The sequence below is a fragment of the Etheostoma spectabile genome, chromosome 7 (assembly GCF_008692095.1).
Source record: "Etheostoma spectabile isolate EspeVRDwgs_2016 chromosome 7, UIUC_Espe_1.0, whole genome shotgun sequence".
Classification (NCBI taxonomy): domain Eukaryota; kingdom Metazoa; phylum Chordata; class Actinopteri; order Perciformes; family Percidae; genus Etheostoma; species Etheostoma spectabile.
In genome coordinates, this window is record NC_045739.1 from 13,779,101 (window position 1) to 13,801,882 (window position 22,782).

A 22,782-nucleotide genomic window follows, 5' to 3' on the forward strand; every position below is an offset into this window, starting at 1 on the left:
CTATCTATCTATCTATCTATCTATCTGAGGTTTGTCATCTAATAATCTAATCTAATAATAAAGCATTCATTGTTGTAGCTGTATTTCTGATTTTCTAGTGGTTTAACCTCAGTTGTACTGACAAGATGATTGGAGCTTTGAGCTTCCCCATTTTCTGTTTTTAATACATTTTAATTGATGGGGTAACTTCCAAGTAACTCCAATTTTATTTTGTCAAACAACAAAAAACAATGGGAAACCCAGAGAGGACAGTTGGGAAAGTTGCAATATACACATACCACAGATATTGTACATCGTTTCAGTGCTGACAGTAAACAAATGTTGACAAGTAGGACAGAGTGTACTGGAAGAAAGTATATAGTCCATGTATAAATGATGATACAAACAATGTTTCTCTGTTTAATATTGTGAATTTTTACTATTTACTGCCATTTTATAGACTACCAAATTCATTGAAAAAAAGTCATTAGAATAAATAATAAACATAGCCCAATATAAATACATCATGCCTACTGTAGGCCAACTGAACGTAATCACATATGTATGAATATATGTACAGTATAGTATGTATGTATATGTGTATGTATGCACATATCTACTGTGTGTACAGTATGTACTGCGCTGTATGTATGTATGTATGTACTGTATGTATCTATGTATGTATGTACTCTATGTATGTATGTATGTACTGTATGTATGTATGTATGTATGTACTGTGCTGTATGTGCTATATGTATGTATGCAAGGAAAGAAGCTGGAAGCTGGACAAACATTCCCAGTTGTCCCAGCTTCCTGAGGTATGTCCTGTGCAAACACCATGGGCCATGGTATAAGCTCCTTGCCAAGGATTTAAGGCTCTTTCCCTCCCTTGTTTTCACTGAATATATTTAACAAATATTATCAGCCTTGTGTCAGTGCCATGTTTGCACTGTGGCCTGAAGGTACAGAGCCCAGAGTTCAACTTATGGTCCACTAACACATAAACAGTGCATGTAAAGTAGAATGATCTGAAAGCTTCCAGAGTAAAAAGTTTAAATATATATGTTTTCTGATTGTGCCTCATCTGTGTAAACCAGTCTTATTCTCTTGGGAGATAGATGATCAATCAGATTACTTTTTTAGGTTGCCATTAACTGGCAGAGCTCTAACCTGAGCACTGGTGTCTTTTATTAATTCACTGACATGCATTGATTTGGACTGTGAGAGGTTTCCACTTGAGGAAGACAGGGTTGATAGATCTATATGATCCTGAATTTGCAGTCTTTCCTCTTTCCCCAGCTGTGACTGTCTCGCCTTGTCCCTTGTCTGTCAAGAGCATGTGTTTATTATGTGTGACATATTTAGCAGGCAGATATAATTGCCTGTGCAAGGCTCTAATCGTCTGCGTCCAATTCAGTCAGCAGAGACTGTGGGAGCCCACAGAGCCACCGAGGTAATCAAACTGTGGCTCATTCTTCCTCTTTGAGAGCTAATGATGAGCTCCATGATCGTTAAAAATGGGCCAAGAGAAAAGTGTGACAGAAATTACAGTGGTAATTCTATGGTTTTAGTTCTTGCAATGCTATTATCTTTGGTTTAAGACATGTGAATCACCTAAAACAGAGATAAATGGAGAAGTTGCTGTAGAGTTATAGAAATAAAAAACATAGAGATAGATTTTGCCAAAAGAAAAGTGAGGTAGAGAGGTCAGAGGAGTCTTGTGGGTTGAGAAAAGGGAGGGAAAGCGAGAGAAAGAGGACCTCTTTTTGTGTTGTCGAAATATTTAGTCTCAAGCTGGCCACGGGCAAGGCCGATGAGTGAGCTCGCTAAGAAAAAAACAAACAGAAGAAAGAAAAGTAGAATTTTGGGAATTATGACATACTGTTGATACGGTCAATGGTGCTATGCTATCGAGGACTCTTGTCTCTTTCTTAACTATAGCAGGCTTTAACAACCTTATAGTTGCTCTGTATGGTTGTTAACACAGGAAAGGGGAACTTGAGCAGATCTTTTTATAGAATTGTTAATAACACAGTAGACAGTAGTGAAAAACCATAGCCTAAAGCAGCACTTACTGGCACAACCCACGTGAACCAAGCAAGTATATGTGTATGTGTGTGCCTATGCATGCTTTGGTGTGGGTTGGGTTGCTGGCACCTTAGCAGTGGTGGAAGAAGTATTCAAAACCTTTACTTCAGTAAAAGTAGCATTTCCACACTGTAAAAAACACTTTTGCAAGTAAAGTAGCTTAGTGTGTGTGAGTGTGTGTGTGTGTGTGTGTGTGTGTGTGTGTGTGTGTGTGTGTGTGTGTGTGTGTGTGTGTGTGTGTGTGTGTGTGTGTGTGTGTGTGTGTGTGTGCATGCGCACACCCAGTATAGAATCAGATCAGAGAGTGTAGTGTATGTGAAAGAGTAAAAGTTAAAGGCTAAAGAGAACTTGGTCTTGACTTTGATTAATCAGGAGGGTGATTCAAAGGGTTATATCAACCAAATTACAAAAAAAAATTTCACCTCTAGTTGTATGGTTTCATTTACCCAGGTGCTTCCAAAGCAATACAATTAAGGTGTATGAAAATTTGCAGTGAAAAATGACATAAAGAATTACACGGCAACATGTTTTTTCCAGAATGTTTCCCAGTTACTCTCTAGAAAATCAGTACAATTTCTTTTAGAAGAAAGTAGCTCCTGTGATCCAGTAATCTAAAGGTCTGTAGTAAAGAGATGTTGTTGTGTTATTTTAAAATGCTGTGTGCACCACAAATACAATTACAGTCACCAGTTTTATTGTGGTGGCAGCATAAATCTCAGAGACGATAATCTTAAAACCTGTAAATAAAATCCACCATATCTGCATGGGCAAGTAAGGAAATGTACCTTAAATCTTAATGTTGTTACCCAGAGAATGCAAGTACATTGTTGGGCTTTCGTACCTGTTTGTATTAGGGCTGCAACTAATGATTTAGTTTGGTCCAAAAATGTCAGACAGTTCTTATAAATGTCCATAGCAATTTTCTAAAACACTTGGTGACGTTATCACATTTCTTTTTGTGTCCAATTCACAACAATACTCAGTTTACTCTCAAAAAACAAAAAGAAAAGCAGCAAACTGTACCTATTCCTGCGGACAGGGAAAGGGAGTGAAAACTGAGAGATGGTCATGTTTTATTAAGCCTGATAATGCAGCCTAATCTGTGGTTTGGGTTACTTCGTGGGTAATTAGAGATCATGTTGTACGCTTGGCCTGCTGAAAATTTGCACTCCGCCCTAATCCGATCCTATCCGCCTTTCACCCGCCACCTCCCTTCTTCTCTTTCTTTATTCTCTCCCTCACTTACACAAAAACCCAACATGCTTCCAAATGACCTTGCTTCCTGTCAGGAAAGTGAACAAATAAACAAACATGGCAGCCATAGTTCAGGTAGGTAGTCATCAGAAAGTGTATACCTTGCTGTAAATTACTTGTGCTTATGTGCTTAGAATTCAATTAGAGAAAGATGACAGTGGAGCACTTTGTGGTTTGCTTTGTGGAACTTGTTAGATGAATGACTAATACCTCCTGGCAAGTGCCCCAGGTTTACTATTACCAAAACAAGGCCACTTGATACAGAGCACCGTAGCCTTGGTTTTCACACAGACAGGAGCTCAGGCTGCTGTTTTCTTTTGAACCCTAAATGCTGACTGCCCATTCATGCAACATCCCCCGAACACAGCGACCCACACAAAGGAAATTCTCAACTGACACGGTGACTTGTTTAAAAAAATAAAACAGCTTCTTTCATCGCTCATTGTCCCCAATTTTTCCATTGTTAAACACTGAGAAAAATTTCCCTTTATCTGTATCTAGATTTGGCTATCACCAAGTGTAAAACAGTGGGCATGTTGACATACACAGTTATATAATTACTCAGATTATGACAGCTACGCCTTTAAAATTTCTAAAATAATGATGCAATTTGGTACAGTTTCAGAGCAAAAGAACTCAAGAAACTATACGGCTGTAAAGACTGGATGAAACGCAGTTTAAATTCTAACTCACTGAGCTGAATGCAGTGTTTCCCCTACAATCTTTGTCACGCTTGGTGGTTTGGGCTAAAAAATCCCCTGTACATAAAAGAAGACATGAAAGCACTAATAAAACCAAACATATAGACACAGTATACATTTATCTCCTCTGCATCTTAGTGCTCATAAAACCTCATCCTACAGTATGCACTATATGAGTCATTGAAGAAAGTGAACCGTTTGAATCTTAACACCTAACACCTGCCACAACTAATAAACAGTACTATGGCATTGAACTCACTAACCTCATCAAGTCCAGCGGAGGTCTTATGAATTATCATTTATTTAAGTACAGAGGAGATTAAGGGGTAGTAATACATAGGGATATGTGTTCATATTGCTGTCATGAAGGAAGCAAGCTTTCAAACTGCTCATATACTGTACATTTGCATAAAAATGTAGCAAAATGCAAAACTGAGCTATATTCAAAGCATTCAAGTTAGGGCTGGGAGATCTAGCAAATTAAGAGTAACCCCTGGTTTCCTTGTACAGAATCATTTTACAATTACCTTTTCCTTTTTTATGTCTGCAAAATAACCAAGTGCAAACTTAGTGAGTAGTCAGTTTTGGTTATGTTTTTTTTGATTTTGTAAAGAACCTAAAACCAACATAGTAAAATGTAAAAAACCTCATCTCAAATGTTTGCAGAGGTAGCAGAAAACTAAACAAAGTAAACAAGGGCATGTGTTAACAAGTGTATTTCTCTATTAAGAAATAACTCTTTCAATATTTCTGCTCCCTTTTAAATGTTTTTCATATGGGGCAATGGGGGGAAAAGAAGACATGTAGATTGTTGAACTCAGCTCACATCAGTTTGAGGTCTGGGGAATTTTGACATTTTTTTTCTCATATTTCATTCCTATTATTTTATCTATCTATCTATCTATCTATCTATCTATCTATCTATCTATCTATCTATCTATCTATCTATCTATCTATCTAACATGCTCAATTTTAATTTGTCATCAAGTTTAACAGAGTTTTAAAACCTGAGTTACAGACATTACATTACAAGTTGAAAGTGCTTTAATGTTAAGCATCTAAATACCCTAATGTATCCTGCTAATATTGCAAAAATACATACAACAATGACTGCACAGTCATGTTATTACGTACGAATTTTCTTCACATCCGTCTATATGCGTCACATCAACACACATCTTTTTGGACTATTATCTCTGTACATTGCATATTCCTTTTATTCCTAATACTGTGAACCTTTGCACATCCCTTAGAATATATATTTATTACATTTTAAACAGTTACACTGTACATATTTGAAAAGAATGTACATAGCATTGATTCATGATTGGCTGGAGGTGATAACACAACAATTCCAAATTGCCCAATTAGAACTGCACAAGTTTCAAACAAATTGTGAATGCTCTATGACTAGTCACAGAAACACACACACACACACACACACACACACACACACACACACACACACACACTCACACAAACACACACACACAGGGTCATGTACACTCACTCACTTTTATACCTCTGAGTCCCCCACATCCAACCCCACACACACACACACACACACACACACTTCCCTTAAAGCTTTAAGGCATTTCATTTCCTCTCCCCCATGACAACATCACAATATAATGGGACACGTGTCACGTGACAAGAACAAGTCCATGGAGCGATCAAATCATTCCCTCTGTTTCTCTCTAGCTTGCTTGAAGGGCAAAACGGCCAGTTGTTACATAAACTACAGTTGGTTCAATTAAAGAAAAATGTGCTTTGTGTCCTTGTCATAAGCAGAGTGATGAAATAGATTAAAAAAACAGTTACTTATCCATGTTCCTTCAGTATTTTGATAAAATACCTTCCTTTCTGTGCTCACTCTGTCCATGGAAACAAACTGTATTGAGGCTAAAATACTTCATTCAGGATTGATGCTAAATTGAAGTGATGGCTCCACATGTATTTACAGCTTACAGTAAATGGCTACATGGTGCTGCACTATAAAAGAGAGTCCCATCCTGACCAGTAGCGATGCCATAGAGTTGGAATATTTGCACTGCTCCATCTGTAAGAAGGGACAAACCAAAACTAAAGTTAACAGTTTCCCAAACAAGGAAACCATTAGCCTCTCTCATCCCATTTGGTATCCTTTGGTTGTAAGGATCACAGACCAGCAGAGTTAGACAAACATTTTGCATGTAGTTTATAATAGTTCAGTAAAGTTAAAGTTACTTCTTAAAACTATTAAGAACAAGCAGCGTCTCTAATATCACATACACCTTCTCACAGCCACACACTGTTAACCCACTTCTGTCTGACTTGACATTTATTGATCTTTGTTGTTGTTGACCCTCACTCCAGGTGTTCGCTGTGTGAACCAGCACAGTACAATCGCGCTGTTTTCAGATCAGCCTGTAATTAAGTCATCTTGGAGCCTTGAGAGTGCGACTATAGCGCACTGAGCTGAGACCAATCTGCCACTAATTGTCCCGAGTTCTAATTTCTAATGGAATAAGAGCCAGAGGGAATGCAGCTTAATGAGATGCTGTTACTGTGTATGTGTGTTTTCTTTTATCTGTTTACTGTAACCGCTTTTGGCCCTGGTGAATAGAGAAACAAGAGTGAGTAAAGCAAGATGTTCCGTTTTGATTTCGTTCCCTCATTTCTGTTTATTCTACAAAGCACTCAAGATGTCTCTGACTTTCCAAACTGGAAATGTACACACACTGAATGGTAAATGTACCCTAAAATAAGTACCATAATTGATTGCACATTGACAACAGAGTCAAAACACGCCTTTTAGCGATGCATACTCCCTATTATACTAACTGGGGGCCCCCTCTCTTACAGTAATAACTGTGTGACAGTGGAGAGACACTTTGAAAAGTGAGAAGTGCTTTTGCCCTTGGCACTCAATGCTGTCCTATTGCTCAGATAGCATGGTTGTAGACTAGAGCTGGAAATGTTGTTTACATAGCCTTGGGAGTGTTTGTGTCATTATTTAGATTCCAGGCATTTCAACATCCAAAAAAAATCAGTTTAGACATCTGAGGACAAGTAAACCTCCAAAAGAAGAGATGGGCCAGCTGTGTTTAAAATCTGTAAGGTAGTTTTATCTTGAACAATTTAGTTTTTAATTGTTATAACCAAAGGAATTGTCTGGGGTCAAAGTTCACAGAGCATATACGTTTTTTAGCATATTGACAATAAGGATGTTTATCTTTTATTTACGGTTAGATATTACCTTTGCCATGTTGTGCTAAGTCCACTTTGAGTATTATTGCACTCCATTAGGACTGACTTACACAAACAACAACTTGCAAAAATGTTTTTTTTTTAAACAGCTACACGAGCACCCCTGAAGACACATGAATCTTTCAAACACTTTGGTGACTTCACTGTAATTTTTCTACCTTATCGCTTTTGAGTGTAGTTTGCTTTTGCAGTCGACTCAAGGCCCTTCCTCTTATTGTTTCAATATGTCAGAGCATTGTTTGAATGAGGTCACCCATTACCGATCTGGCCTGGGGCCAGCTTGACTTCAGCTGATTTAATTGAATCTACGACATGAGTCAAATTCAAACAAGCAGTGACTGCTTTGCAATGACAGCCTCATTACTCCACATTAAGAACTCATTTCACAATGCATTGTGACTTTGGGCTTGACAAATAGTGAAAAGGGATGAAATCCTATAAGTGAGTACATTTTGAAAGGGTACTCTTTAAATGCTCTGGCTGACAATACTCCTGTGCTGCTGAACATATATTATAGGAAAGCCAAAAAAAAGAGATCTTACAGCTATGTTGTATAAGTTAATGTGAATGCCTTTTGGGTTAGAGTGTTGCCATGTTTGCTGTCTGCAGTAATGGAATGACATTCAATGCCATTTTCCCTTTTAAATGGGTTTTTTGTCAAAGCGTTATGAATTCAACCTGCCTTGTCACTCAAGCCACAGACAGTGCTGAGAGAGGAGAAAATATGTGAAGGAAACCTTTCACTGCAGATTTTACTGTTAGCTGTGAGCAGACCAAATAATGATGCCTTTATCACGTCGACGGCACAACAAACAAAGACGGCTTTCTTGTGACATACCACAAGGCATGATATCAGGCATCATAATGAAATACATTATGTATATAACACACACGCAACCTTCATAGCATCTTGGCTGTAAACTAGCTGCATTTCAGCTTTTCATCAGCTCCAACTTCGACAAAATTTCTCAATTAAGCATGCATTCTTTGAGAGCCACTGGCAGCACGGCAAGAGCTTGCGGGGGGGAAAAAACGTACACCAGGCTCAACGTGCCAGGGCCTCCCTTCACAATAGGGAAGGAAATGTTGAGACTGCGAAGGCTGTGGAGTGGAGATATGGCAGTGTTTGCTAAGGGCTAGGTATCAGGCACAAAAACAAACATGGCCACCCTTAATGAGCCTGTTTGCCTGCCAAAGGTAAAGCCAGCTGTTGTCTCTCGCCACAATGGAGCAGGCCTCGGTGCTATGGAGCACAGAGGAGCACTCTGCGTCCCCATAGTAACGCTCACCTTGTGTGTACTCAAGAGGGAACTTATTAAGTCCTCTTTACAGATAATTACTGTGTAAAATGTAAATTGTGAGGCCATACAGCACTTTCATACAGTTCGACTGTGCAATAAAAAGGTTTATTAAGTAAGTCTTGTTTTGTGAATGCTAAAAGTGATGTAATTGGACTGTTTGAGAGTTCATACTTGTCTTTTCTGCATCTGTGTTTTGGCACTGGAGATAGATCTCTCAAAAATCTCTTCTTCTTAAAAGGACTCTAATGCACGGGGATATAGGCAAAGTGGGGGTACTGAAACCTGGAAAAGCACTTTTCTCCTGTATGAGAAAATTAATACATTCGAGATGTGCCTGTCCGACTGAATCAGCACTGACAGCTAGCTGCACTCCACGGCTAATTTTAGAGTTAAAAATGAGTGAGATGACTGTACAAGCATTTTGTTGAGTGGAGAGCAGCGAGTAAGAAACTGCAAACATTAAAGGTCCAACTGTCAATTGCATCAGTGCGGCTTCTGTTGAAACAAAGCCCTCCCAGCCCCCACCCCTTTCCTTCCATTGTTAACAGTACATTTTGAGTTATTGAACTTATGGCAATTTTCTTTCCATTATTATACTGGCTTCTGACCAAAGGACTGACAATGTCACAGATATAATTTTATATTGTATGAATGAGTATGCTGTGTAAGGACTTACTTTTTTAGTCAACCCTGTTAACCTTTGTTTCACATAGACATACAGACAATTACTGAGACATATCTCACTTGATTATAAAAAGAAAATACACGCAGGAAGACCTTTACCTTCAATGAAAGAAAAGTGTTTGCTGTTCAGTCCAGCCTGACATGATTTTGAGTGTTGTAAAGCATGATTGAAGACATTTGGACACAAAGATACAAAGATTGATTTTACTCTCAGTGTTTAATTGGTTAAGATTGACTTTGCTACTTAAGTTAAAGTTAACTTTGATATTGCAACAATGAAAGACTGGAAATCATGCTTTTTAATTAGGTGTTAACTATTCCACAAAACTAATTCAGCTCTTAGATTATGTTTAAAGATTATGGGAATCTTATTCATGCTAAAAAAACTTGTTGGATATATCTCTTTTACCTAATTTTTGACAGCACTCATTATACAGTTTTTTATTATCTTGTGAAAAAAAAACGTTAGAACATTACAATTAGATTGCGGTTGTCAGATGGCTGTCATTGTGGTGCTGTAAAAGCTCAATGCACATTTCCTGTTTGACTATTTCAACAAGATGCCACATAACTTAACCGCTGCAGTAGTGTGACTGGGTTCAAAATGCCTCTGACCGCATTTTTGACAACAAAGGTCATGGCGCATGTTGACTAGTGATATGGATGGCATTCTCTTACGTACATCTTTGTATTAACACTACACATTGCATGTGGCTGCTCCTCTTTGGTAATACTGCTGAGGCAGCAATCTAGGGGTACAATTGGTGTTTTCTGCTATGCAAGGAAGCAATAGAATGTAGAAAATGTTTTTACCTTCTTTGGCAAGGTGTGACCCTACATGATTATGCAATTAATTATATCATGACATAGATACACAGTCCTGGAATAGATGTGCAAAATGGAGTTTTATGTGTACAAAGATTTCTCAGAGGCAGAAATTGTGTTAAACCTTATTGGGTGGAGCTAAGGAAACACCTGGTGAAGTAATAACGCTTTGTGTTAACTGAAAAATTGCAACTTCAGCTATAATAATCTTTCCAGGTTAGGTGTTAGCTTAAACTGACTGCCTGCTAAGCTTCTGAAGTCAGAAATTTCATGTTGATATATACTATATTTCTAATGTTAGAACTGTTTGTATTTTTCAATTTAGATTTACCACATTGCTGTTCAGTTCCGTGAGTTACATACAGTAACAACAGGAGCTTGATTGCACCTATACATTGAGGTAACATATGCCTAGCTGCTCTGACTCTAAAAAATGCCAGTATAACTAAGCCTACAACAATCTGTAATGAATGAACCATTACGAGAAACAGTGTTTTTTGCAGTTATTTTTGCAGCTCTCTGCATTGTTACGACTAGGCCTATGTCCGCTATTTTCACCCACAACATCATCATCTTTTTGTCAGCAACGTTTGGCTTGCTGCATGTCTCCCAGGCTGTAATCTTTTAGCACGTGCCCTATTTGTTTGCAGCAGTGTCTTTCAATTAAACAGCAGGGACAGTTTCTTCAGAGATTTTGTTTTCGAGAGACTCCCCCGAGAGGGAGCAGAGGAAATGGCTGAACACATCAGACACATTCGTCTTCTCTGCTTAGTTACCTTGCAGGGGGAAGATGGTGATACCCATTTCCTCCGTCTAATGTGTTTGCTTTACACCCTATGCCAAGTGTCAACATGCAGCTTCTTGACAGTCATTTTTCATTTGGAGCAAGTAGCTAGGCTGACTCAGCCTGGGCATAGCACTGCTTTTGCTTTCCCCCTTCTTTTATCAGACAGTTTCTGTTTTTAAGGTGGCAAACTTCTAACATGGTAGGGTTAAAGTGAACTAGTCAGATATTATTAGTTAATAGCCTCGGCTTGTTGTTGATTGAGAATAAAAAAAACAATTATCATAATAGGATATGGGACATAATGACAGAATTAAATGAGTGTGACAGACACACAATAAGCCTGCTCTGTCATCGCCTTCGCCCAGCTCCCTTAGTAGAATTAATCTAGCCTAATTAAAAATGCAAATGGCTCAAAGTCATTGATGGAGTTTACATGTTTTTATAACATTTAACTGATTTAATTACATGGAAAATGAAATGGTGGGATGTGCGATTGAATTTTTTCCCATCGTCACCCGCCTGCCGGTTGTCACAGAGAAATGAATATTCTCTCATGCCAGGAAGAGAAGGTAATGAGATTAGTTCTCTCCCTCTCTCTGTTTTCCTCTTCATCTCTACCTTTCAGAAGCTGATGGTTTGGTTCATCGAACCAAGAAGAGCTTTTTTAATGTTATCACTGAAAACATTTTATCTTGGTCTCAAAAGCACCGACTGTATTGTGTGGGCTGAAAGCTTCACAACATTTAAGGAGTTTCCTCCTACAGTGTATCATTTTAAGAAAGACCACTACATGATTTATAGCTGAGCAAAAACAACATTCTAATTCTTCCTGGTGTTGTTTTTCATACTCAAACAGCCATGTACAGGAAGGATCAGATGTCTTAACAGACAGATTTAATTGTCTGAAGGTAAAGACATGCTATATAGCCTGCAGCAAGTTGTGAATGTGCAAGACGTTCTTTGACATTTTTCAGTTTAACTCCAGGAAGGTGTTTCTGCCTTGACAGAAATTACATGAAAGGCAAAGTAAACATTTGAAACTTGAATTTCTGCAAGATTAAATCATTTTCAAAACAACACATAATACAATCTTGTTGTGCATCTTGCTGCAAGCTCAGTATAAAACAAAAGTGACCAACTGTCCCTTAAATCCATCATCTCTTTGTATACACTCACACAGTATACAGCACACAATGACCTGTTTGAGTGAGACCAGCCAGTTCCTGTTTTCAAACTTGATGCCAGTAAAGGTTTCAGACTATACTCAAACTGTGGAGTGCACCATGTACTGTGAGCTTGTTAAAAGTGCAGATGGATAGTTTTGCTTACTTGAAACATGCTTGGTGTTTTTGCATCTTTCAGCCGTTGTCGTAAAAACCTGCTGGCATTCGGTGGACATCCTGTGGGGGAGGAAATTGATTTTGCTGTGTTTGTTTGTTCTAGACCAACAGGCATCATGCGTTGTTTGGTTATTTTCTTTATTTCTTTACATTTCAGCCTTATCGTTTTATTGGTATATTAAAAATATTTTATGGCTGTTATGACTTTACAGCTGTTTCAAAATAGTTTTATTTAAGCCAGTATGATGTGTTTTTTTCCCCAATCATAAATGGCCTACAACATGCAAGAGAAGGCATTTGGAAGTGACAGAACGTTTTAAAATTTGATTCATGTGAATCGGCCAGATTTTCTGTTTTGATCTTGATGTGCTGTGTCTATGACTCTGTTACACCACTCCCCACCCAACTAACCTTATAGCATTATCAGCAATGCAGTTATTCACTGCGAAATAAACATGTCAACGTCAAGCTACAAAGAGGTTTGAGATTGTGAACACGCTGTTAAAAAAAGCTTTTATTTAAAGACCATTTATTTTGCAGCAGGAAAAAGACATACAGATATAAAACTTTGTGTTGACAGGACAGGATCAATTCCAACTGTGTGTCCGTACATCAGCTCAATGTGTTGAAATGGAAAGTATGCTATCGATCTGTGTGCATTAGTGTTCTACAGTAACATAAGCGATGAGTGGCAGAACAAAAGAGGCACTGTGCGTCAAGCTGGAGAAGAGGTGCAGTACAAAGAGGACAGTCAACTTCATGCAGTCTTTTGGCATTTCAGTGTTTATCATTTTAAGTCCCAACTTATATTTGTCTTTCTTAAAAATAATTTTACTGTCATATACATCTGTAACTGATTTGGAATAGTTATAAATATATAGGCCTATTATACTGTTTTGCCCTGCAGAAAGAGATGTTAAAGTATTAATGTATATTGTCGTGCTGCAAAAAATATGGTACAGCTTAACATTGTAAAGCTAAGAAAGCTACTGAAGCCAGCTGTAATAGAGGTCAGGCAACAGAGTTACATCCTAAAAATCAAGTTGCTCATTTATATCTCCACGAGCTGCTCTCACACACAACTGGATCGTCATATGAGGCTGAAAAGCATACATCCTGCGCTGATATTCCTCTTCTTCTAACTCATAATTCCCCTCAAGGGACAAAACACAATTACTCCATTGTGCCACATAGTACAATATATCAAATTCTGCACATTTCAGCTAGAGAATAGATGCAGTGTTGTATTGGGGCATATGGCATCATGATAAATATGCTTTACTGGAGGGTGGGGGGGTGGTTCACTGTCAGGGCACAAATTGAATGAACTTTAGCGCAGTAATTGGATTAGTGAATTGTAAACAAAGGCTTATTTCTGTAAATATCCTAATCTCAGGGCCCTGGAATAAAAACAAGAAAATTAACCAATACTTTTACACAATATTTCTGTGTAGTATGTTAACGTATCTTACATACTATGTAGAGGAAGGTGTAAAAAGCAAAATAAAGATGTCCAGGCTACACTACCTAAGATATGGAGACAAATATTTTGACCACATCTGAGAGGAAGACAGTTAGACAGACAAGGAGACAGAATCTTTTCAGTAACTGCACTGTTTAACCCTACCTACACACTGATGACAGGAAACGTGGTGGTGACAAAGAATACCCTGAGATGCCACATGGAGGGGTAAAAATAGGCCATTTGGCACGAGAGTCATCAAGCGAGGGAGTGCAGAAGAATCAGAAACAGGGGAAAGATTTTGCACAGTGTCTTCTTGTAGGGACTTTCTTCTGCAGGCCCAACATAAGAAACTATACTCTTTAATGTTGGCAAGTTGTTAGATCAATCTTATTTTCACTTATTTGTTTTCTGACAGAGAGGCGCGGCAGAAGAAAAATACTTTTTTTCCCCTGGTTAATCAACAAAAGAACTATGATCACCTTTTTCTTTTGAGAGTTTACAGTATGCACCTCCTACACCTTCACAGTTAGAAAAGCTGCCCTCTTTACCCATTACCACCTTAAATGTGTTACACGTCTCAACAGTGCCAGTAATATCCCCTCTTAATGTTGACCAAGGAAAAACCCACATTTGTTGTTGATCTCAAATGTGATCACAGCTTGTCTAAACCAGTCTCTCAATGCTGGTTAATATGATGCTTGTTCTTGTGTCAAACACTATAGGTTCCCTATTACAGACTGCTTTATGAATGGATGCCTGAAATTACTTCCTAAACCCAAAGATGCAACCCAACACTCTCTCTTTTTCAAGTAATAAAAAACAGCTTTGCACGGTAAAAGAAAAATAGGCTACAATCTATTTCTTAATTGCTAGTCAACTTGCTAGTCCGTACAGAGGGGCTGTCAGGGCATGCCAGGGCCGAACTGACATGCTCAGTCGGAAGGCAGGCACTGCCGGCAGTTGGATACAAATGACCAATCTCATTGGTGGAGTGGTAATGCGGAAACGAGGCGCGAGATAAGCGTGATTAGAGTCTCTCAAAATCTGACAAAAAATTTTAAACTTACCTTTTGTCAATCTGAAATGAAAAAAGAGTCACCAACTGCATGGCCTATTAAAATGGTTTCGGTGAGTAAAATATAGTAAAATGTAAGATCATATTCTGAACAAGCCGGCATTACAGTCTGCCTTTGAATTTTCGGAGAAACCAGACCCACGTGATGCGTTCGTCCAATCAGCTGCCAGTTTTCATTTTTGGGCGACAATACAGATTACAGAATACAGATCAGCTTGCTGTTATGAAGACGCATTGCGTCTTGTCGCTTTGGTGTGTTCCGAGGTACTTTTTTTGACGAACTTGGGGAGACTGATCAGTCCAACTACTTTTTTTGCAGACGGTTGGCCGTCTGGTGTCAGGGGCTTTAGGCACGCGTGCCACCATCGGCATAGGGGTAGCCTAACCAATGGTACACTAGAAATACGTGTGCAAGATAGTTTTTTTGAATTGTTGAAGTGTCCTCCTTTCCGCTACCAAATGACCTCTCCAGCCATTGGCAAGAGCACAGCCTGTTGTTTACAGTAGTTTGATTGACTTTTTCCCTGTCCTACTCCTAGATCTACTTTCGATTGGTTAGTACTTGTTGCCTTCTTCACAGATCTGCCTGAGCAGGCTCAATAATGGCTGGCTTAATGCTGATGTGGCACATTGATTAACAAGAACATTTTAAAATGGCACTTCATATTAAAAAGGTTGCCAACCCATGGTGTAGAGCTACTTGACACATGCCACTATATCAGTGAGGACTTGCTGGTTAAATCAGCTGTCCTACACACACGTATGCCAGCCAGACACACAGCTGACAACCTTGCAGGTGGATGCGTGGGAGATGCTTGGATTTATGCTTCACTGACAGCTGTGGAGTTGTGTCTGTCGTACAGACGAAGTTCCATGATTGTGGCTTCATGTGTACACGACAAACAACAAACATCTTGGCTGCGCGACCGGTACAAATCTGCAGCAAGTCCGAAGAGATCCCTTCCTGATGTGCTTTCACTGATTGGGGGACAAAATCCACAAACCTAGTAAAAATGAAGTGCCCTTAACTCATAGACATATGTAGCCTGTGACAAGCAGACTCTGCTTTATATAAAGGGGTTGCAAAACAAAACGTCTGAGAAAACTGATATGCAAGCCCTTCTGTTTAATGATTGTGTATAGAACTACTGGTTTTGTGTGAACCGAGACAACCCAGTATGTACCCATCTGGTTCAAATAGTCAAGTAACTCATATTCAGTTTCCTATATCTTACACCAGGTTTATGTCTGACAGATGTGTAAGCAGCGATCAAGCTAGCCTTTTCTAACCAGACCACCATGTCTCAGCTAACGTACAGGCTGTAACACACAGTCAGAGTCCGCTCTTGGCCCTTGAGGAATGAAAAATGATGTGTCCTCACGCCTGCCCCTCCTCTGCATATCTGCTTATTTGGGCCGCTCATTAAAGGGTAATTACCTGTAATTAGTGAATCATGTCGCTTTAATGAAGATGTTGAAAGCTGTTGGAGCCAGAAGGGCTAGCCTTAATTCTGAGTGATGTTCAAGATTAGTGGCAGACAGGAATTCAATAATAACGGACAGTTTAACGAAATATTAGCATTTTTCTGGTGCAATAGGTGGCTTATATTGGGTTTATATTCCACATCCATTTTCAATTCTATCTACTGTACCCGAGCAGGCTAATGGGCACGATGAAGATGAAGCTGTGTGTGTCAAAGTACGTCTGTGTGTGTGTGGGGGGCTTTCGCTGGCAAGTGTAATGCTTGCCCTAATGTGTGCTGTGCTGAGAATGTGTGTGTGAGTGTATGTGTGTGTGTGTGTGTGTGTGTGTGTGTGTGTGTGTGTGTGTGTGTGTGTGTGTGTGTGTGTGTGTGTGTGTGTGTGTGTGTGTGTGTGTGTGTGTGTGTGTGTGTTCCCTGGCGGCGTGGTGAGTGTTTAATCTGGCCCGGTGGCGTGCCGTTGGCCTGGCTAATCACAGCGTGTCTGTAGGAGTGCGCTGAGCCAGGGGAGCACGCCGTCGCTAACAGCGCCTGACAGACTCATTAGAGAGACCTGGCACTGAGCTTGCAAGGCACACACACACACACACACACACACACACAGAAAGATACACACTCAAACACTTTGAAACACACACAGTGGAAAAGGCACTCAGGCTCAACCGTACAGACATTGGGATAAATTCACACACTCACACATCTTTTTTTTGGTACGTTCTTGCACACACACACACACAATCATTCATATAATCATTCATAGACAAGTGTGTGCTCTCTTTCCCACACACGTACAAACACACACGCTCAGTGCTCCACGTGTGAGAACAAGACAGGCAGTGACCCCTCGCAGTTGCAGCCCAAACACAGACAAGAGCCGAGAGAGCATCTGGGAAAAAGAGGAGGGAGGGGGATGGAGGGTGGGAAAAAACGAGGCAAAGAGGTGGAGTGGAGTGAAGAGAAGGGAAATGTCTGAGGCAGCAATGCTTTCTGCCATTCAAATACTCTATTTAGACAGGCAAATGACATTTTCAAAGGCTAATTATCTGCAGTCATGAGATAACCTTCACCCTGTTTAAACCCTTAAGGCTGTAAAATAAAATAGTATGTTGGCATTGTATCGAATGTAGGCTATGTTTACAGGGTTACGGTTATATCATCTTTTTTTTATTCTGTGTGGAAATTTTAAAAAATAATAATTTTAAAGGATAAGGTAGAATGACATTTAGCAAAATTTGACAAACTACTTTGACAAAAAACGTAGGACTTGCTTGCGTTGCTCTCACAGCGAGGTTAATTGCAGCTCAGCTGCAGCAGAGCCAAGTGGAAACATTAGGTTCGGTTGAATAACAGGTGAATGCAAAGCAGGTCAATACGTAGTCAAGTGTGGGCCTGCCAGCTGTTCACTCCCTCTGCTCTGCCACCGCACAATGGTGACACACACACAGACACACACACACACACACACACACATACACATACACACACACAGACACACATGTTTATGCTTTGCACACAATAAATAACAGGGGCAGTGTTAAACATGTAAACAAGCAAGCAGAAATATATAATTTTATGTATTTCTCTCATTTAAATTCTATTCAGTGAAGCATATACGGAGTAAAGTAAATAATAGTAATAGTAGTAGTAGTAGTAGTAGTGATACATATTAAATTAACAACTGATAACATTTGAAGGATAAGGCTGTAGTTGTTTTATATTTTTTAATTATTTTCAACAAATTAAATGAAAGACCAAAACCAACAATGAATTTATCCGACTAGTGACAAGGATTGTCTATTGCCTCAGCCTGATAAAGTTCATTCCTATGTGCAATAGCCCTCTATAGATGTCTAAAAACATAAATAAGTAACACCGTCTTGGTGCTGTAATTAAAATGCACTTTACTCCTGTTTAAGTAATGGCTAACCTATATAAATTGATTTTTGACCCCTTTCTAGTCCACGGTTGCCTATTACTGTAACACATCCAGCAGACAAGGAGCAACATTAACATTCATTTGAAGTTGTGATTCTGTCCACCTGTCATATATAAATTTAATAATCCCTCTTCTTTCAGCTCTGTGTTGCTCTCCACCAACTCCTGGGGGAAACTTTTTAGCTGCTAAATGCTCCACTATGTTCACTAGCTAGTCACTAACTTTGTGTGTCTGCTGTTTGGTCCTGGGCAGGTAGCGCACACTGTGTTTATCAGAGTAGAGTATTTTTGTTAAAAATTGCTGCCTGCTGCGGATGATAATGATAATCATGAGAACGATTAGAGTGAATCAAACCATTGACATAACTTGTGGCCTGTAGGCCTACAATAAGCAGAAAGACACTAAAATTCTCGACAGATAATTCTCTGTGGGTTGGGTCTTTTGACCGTTTGTTCATGTGAAAAATTCCTTAGAGCAGCTTTTTGCAAAATTAAACTATATGTTTGTGATTTATTTTTAAAGAGACCTTTTTAAATGATGTGGCTGAGTGCCACAGACAGGGTAGGGAAGGTGGTAAGTATTGAGAGATCAACTTTCAATGGAAAATATGATATCAGCCTTACCCTCTAACACTTTAAAAAACTGAAAAAACTTACATAAATCAAGAACAAACTAGAAGATCCTACACAAATGTAGGCCTTGCTGTATGACAAGGTATATTGTCCTGCCAAATCTGCAAGGTATCTCTTTCTGTCTTTATTTTTCTCACTTTCTCAACCACACTTATCCTTAAAATGTATACACTAACCTCCTTGTCAGGATTTTGAATCTAGCCTGGTAGTCGTGCTACATGTTTCAACTTTTTTTAACCTAAAAGCCAAATCAAGCTGTCTTTAATTTTCTCTTTACCTGTGTGCCTTTCTTTGTAACAGGACACATCCCCCCCTCACCCTGTTTATCTCTCTCTCTTTAGCATACAATAGCTGTTTTGCTCTCCTTTCTCCCCCATTTTCTCTCTCGCTCTTCTCCATCACAAGGCTATGACATTGAGGGAATGTGTTGTGATGTATTGTAGTGAATAATGTATTCTGCGAGGATTGTAGAGTGCGTAGAGCAGATGGCAGCAGGTTGATCTCGATGTGTGTGTGTGTGTGTGTGTGTGTGTGTGTGTGTGTGTTTGCTCATCCAGAATGGGGGAGGGGACGGAGGAGAAAAAAGGGGGGAGGGAGAGAGACTGGGGGTTGGTGTGCATGTGTGTCTATGTGAGCCTCCTTTGTGAGATAAAACATGCAAATGGTGGATTATTTTAATGCAGTTTTTTTTTCTTAAGCCCTGAGCCTTAATCCCTAAAGCAGTTGAAATGAAAATAGTATATGTTTTCTTTCAAACTCTCTCTCTCCCTCCGTTTTTTATTCCCTGATAGGAATTTACAACCACCAGCTGTCTAGGAATGGGATCCTTTGCACTCAAATTTCTTTCTGGTGTAGTTACAGCCAGAGACTGATGACTAAAGCCAAATAACATGGAATTGACAGTCAGACCTGAACTTCTGCGCTACACAGTTGAAGGGTCATGGTTTTGACATTTTTTTGATTGAATGGTGAAAACAAGTTGATTGTAAAAATGTTTTGTTTGTTACTTTGAGTGGACTGCAGATAAATTTATGTATTACATTTTGGCTTTGTGTCAACGCTTATCTATAGCTTATAGAGCATATTTGAAATTTGAAAGCACTTGTTTGTCATGGTTTCACATGTGAAATATGAAATTACACAGGTGAAATGTCCAAATAAAGCATTTATATCGGTAAAATTGTTGTCACGTGGGATGTTTATATTTTGCATGTGAAATATCTGAAATGCATATATAGTTGAAAGTCAGTTTTCCTGTATGGTTCACATGTGATGAATTTACATATGTTTGGAGGTTTTCCCAGAAGGGAGGAAGACAAATAACAAAGTAAAGTTTGTCTGGGAATGTGTTTTTTTGCTTTCAGAAGGGATAAATAACAGCATAAGCAGTGGCTAAACCACACACACACACACACACACACACACACACACACACACACACATATAGATACATACTTTTCCCCAGTATGAAGATCTCCTCTATAGATTTAACAGATGGCAGAATCTATTTGCATTCACTTAGGCAATGCGTTTGTAAACTGAATGCTACATTTTCCTGCACTTAGCAGAATCTTTGTTTTAAAATATATAGGCGACTGTGTGGTTGCACTCATACTGTTTGTGTTTGATGGCTTTATCTTTACTCACATAATTTTACCACACTGAGACTGTGTAACATTATTTATTCTTACTGCTTATGTCCATCCTTTTCTTACCTGTTGGGAGCTGGTTGTGTGACTTCCCACTCTTGGCTTCCTCAGGGCCCTGATTGCTCATCAGCCATGTGGCAACAACAAGCTATTCAAGGTGGCATGTTCAGCTGCAAAGTGTGAAGCCGGCAATTATGTTATGTTACTGAGGCTAGATACCACCACAACAGCACACATCCTTTTAGTTTATCCTCCCACACCACATATGCAAAAACAGAGTAAAGGCAAAAACCTTGCTATTGCTTTTTCTATGAAAACATCATATCTATTAATCATTACACAAGCTGTTGTGCATGTAAGGACTTTCTTGAAATATCAAAGCTGAAATAAAGTGTTTTAAACAGTCAGGAGAAAAAAACTCGTACATACTTGTCACTTTCATATTAGGGACAGTGAGCATAATTGAGTAAATGTATTTAAGTATTTGAGCGAGCTGATTCAGCCTCTTTGGGATGGTTGATATTGTACTTAGGAAGAATATTGCCCAAGGCAATTCATTAGTTGTAAATAATTGAGAGGCTTGGATAGTGCTAAGGTGAAATGTCTGTTATTATTTTATGGAGTTTGTGTTCTTAGGGCTCTTCAGTTTAAAAATATTAAAAATGCACAAACCTCTCCACAAATTACTCACTGGAAAGATACACAATGGGCGCTAATGACTAACCATCCGTCTTCCATTGTTTTCAAACTCTGTAAAAGTGTTTTGCTGCACCATTATCATATTTCTGCTATTGGTTATGTTCTTTTATGTTACAAAGGATGCTATTTAACCCTCATGCTTTTATTATTTTTCATCCATTAACGCTGCAGTGTTTACCATTCCACATTAGCCGAGCAGCTAGCGGCTAGCTGCCATAGCTTATTCCCGACAAAACCACACGGTTGAATTTCAGCCTGCATGCACGTTTTGTATCCTAAACAGAGCAGCTTATATTGGTTATATTAGAGAGAGCAACATGTTAGCAGACTGCCGAGTCGCCCTCTCTGCTCTCTGTCTGCTTAGCTGGACCACTGTGCTGCCAAGCGTCTGCCCTCGGCATTGTTGGCAAACAATTTTTTTTCTTGTTACTTTATTGACAATAGAGCTTTCTGAACTGTCCGTTGAATAGATCAACGGAGAGGTTAGAAAGCAGAGTGGTTGTAAATCACAGTAAAGACTCTCACATTGAGCTGAAATGGAAACACTGTGCTAAGGGTTAAGCCAATGTTTTTCGGGGGTAACGTCAGTCACTTTACCGGCAGTATTGACAACACATGAAGCCACAGTGTCTTGAGAAGCTCAAGCTTGTTGTTTTATTGTTTACTTTTAACTCACTTTACATCACACCACACAGGCACTGATGTCACTCACTTAAGGCACCCTGCAATTCTCGCTCTAAGTTACGCTAGTCTCGCAAAGGGGCTGCAGTATACCGCCACACCGCGGGGATATTTTGCTTTGTCACTGTAAGAAAAACACTGTACCGTCACAGCCCTACTTGGGATGCCTCATTGGTCAATTAATAAATCTGCCTCATGTCATTGTTAAGTGCACCTGCATTTGTTTGTTTAACTCAGATGCAAACGTGATTTCTCTACATTAACTTGCATTAAATGTAAGTGTTATCTACTGAAAGGTTTTCTAAAGCTTTGCTTTGAACCCCTCGTTCTACCTCTTTGTGTTTCTGTGCTTGCTTCAGCTCAGATAAACTCTTATCTGTTAAAAGTTGTCACCTTTACTTGCCGGTTTTCCGGTGATGCAACTTAAAGGCCACTGAGGTTTTATTTAACATCTTACACACTCACATACAACCACGTGACAAGCAAGAAATGGGGGCTCTTCTAAGGGTATGATTGGTTACTCACAACACTTTGTGCTCTATAATAGCAGGATGTGTTTAGTCTGTGGTCTGGGCACAAGAGCTGTTTGTCCTTCAAAGGTCAACAGTTATGTAGTTACATAGTGTTTTGGAAAGATGCTGACACTTGCGGTTGGACTGTTTTTTGTTAGCCATTGTAGCAGCGTGACTGTAGGTGACAGTGGTCCATTTATCTGACTGACTGCTAGCCTATTTGTCTTTTCAAAACATTATTTGGTTCCGAGTGTTGAATGGATTTATATTTAGGGCAAACATTTGTGGTCCCCAAAGAATAAATCCTAATGACTTTGGTACCCACACTTACCATCAGAACCATCAGCAGGTCAAAGGTTCCACTTCAGATTAAACCTAATGTGGGAACTCAGACTCATTTTACAAAACACAAAAAATGGACACAGAATAAATGCTTCCTTTGGA

At 39.2% G+C, this 22,782-nt stretch overlaps 1 protein-coding gene across 3 annotated transcripts in view; it reads left to right on the plus strand.

Moving 5' to 3' along the window:
* The window catches only part of LOC116692666 (thymocyte selection-associated high mobility group box protein TOX), an 87,659-nt gene that overhangs the window by 8,526 nt on the left and 56,351 nt on the right, over positions 1 to 22,782 (plus strand). The gene's annotated exons all lie outside the window — the stretch shown is intronic.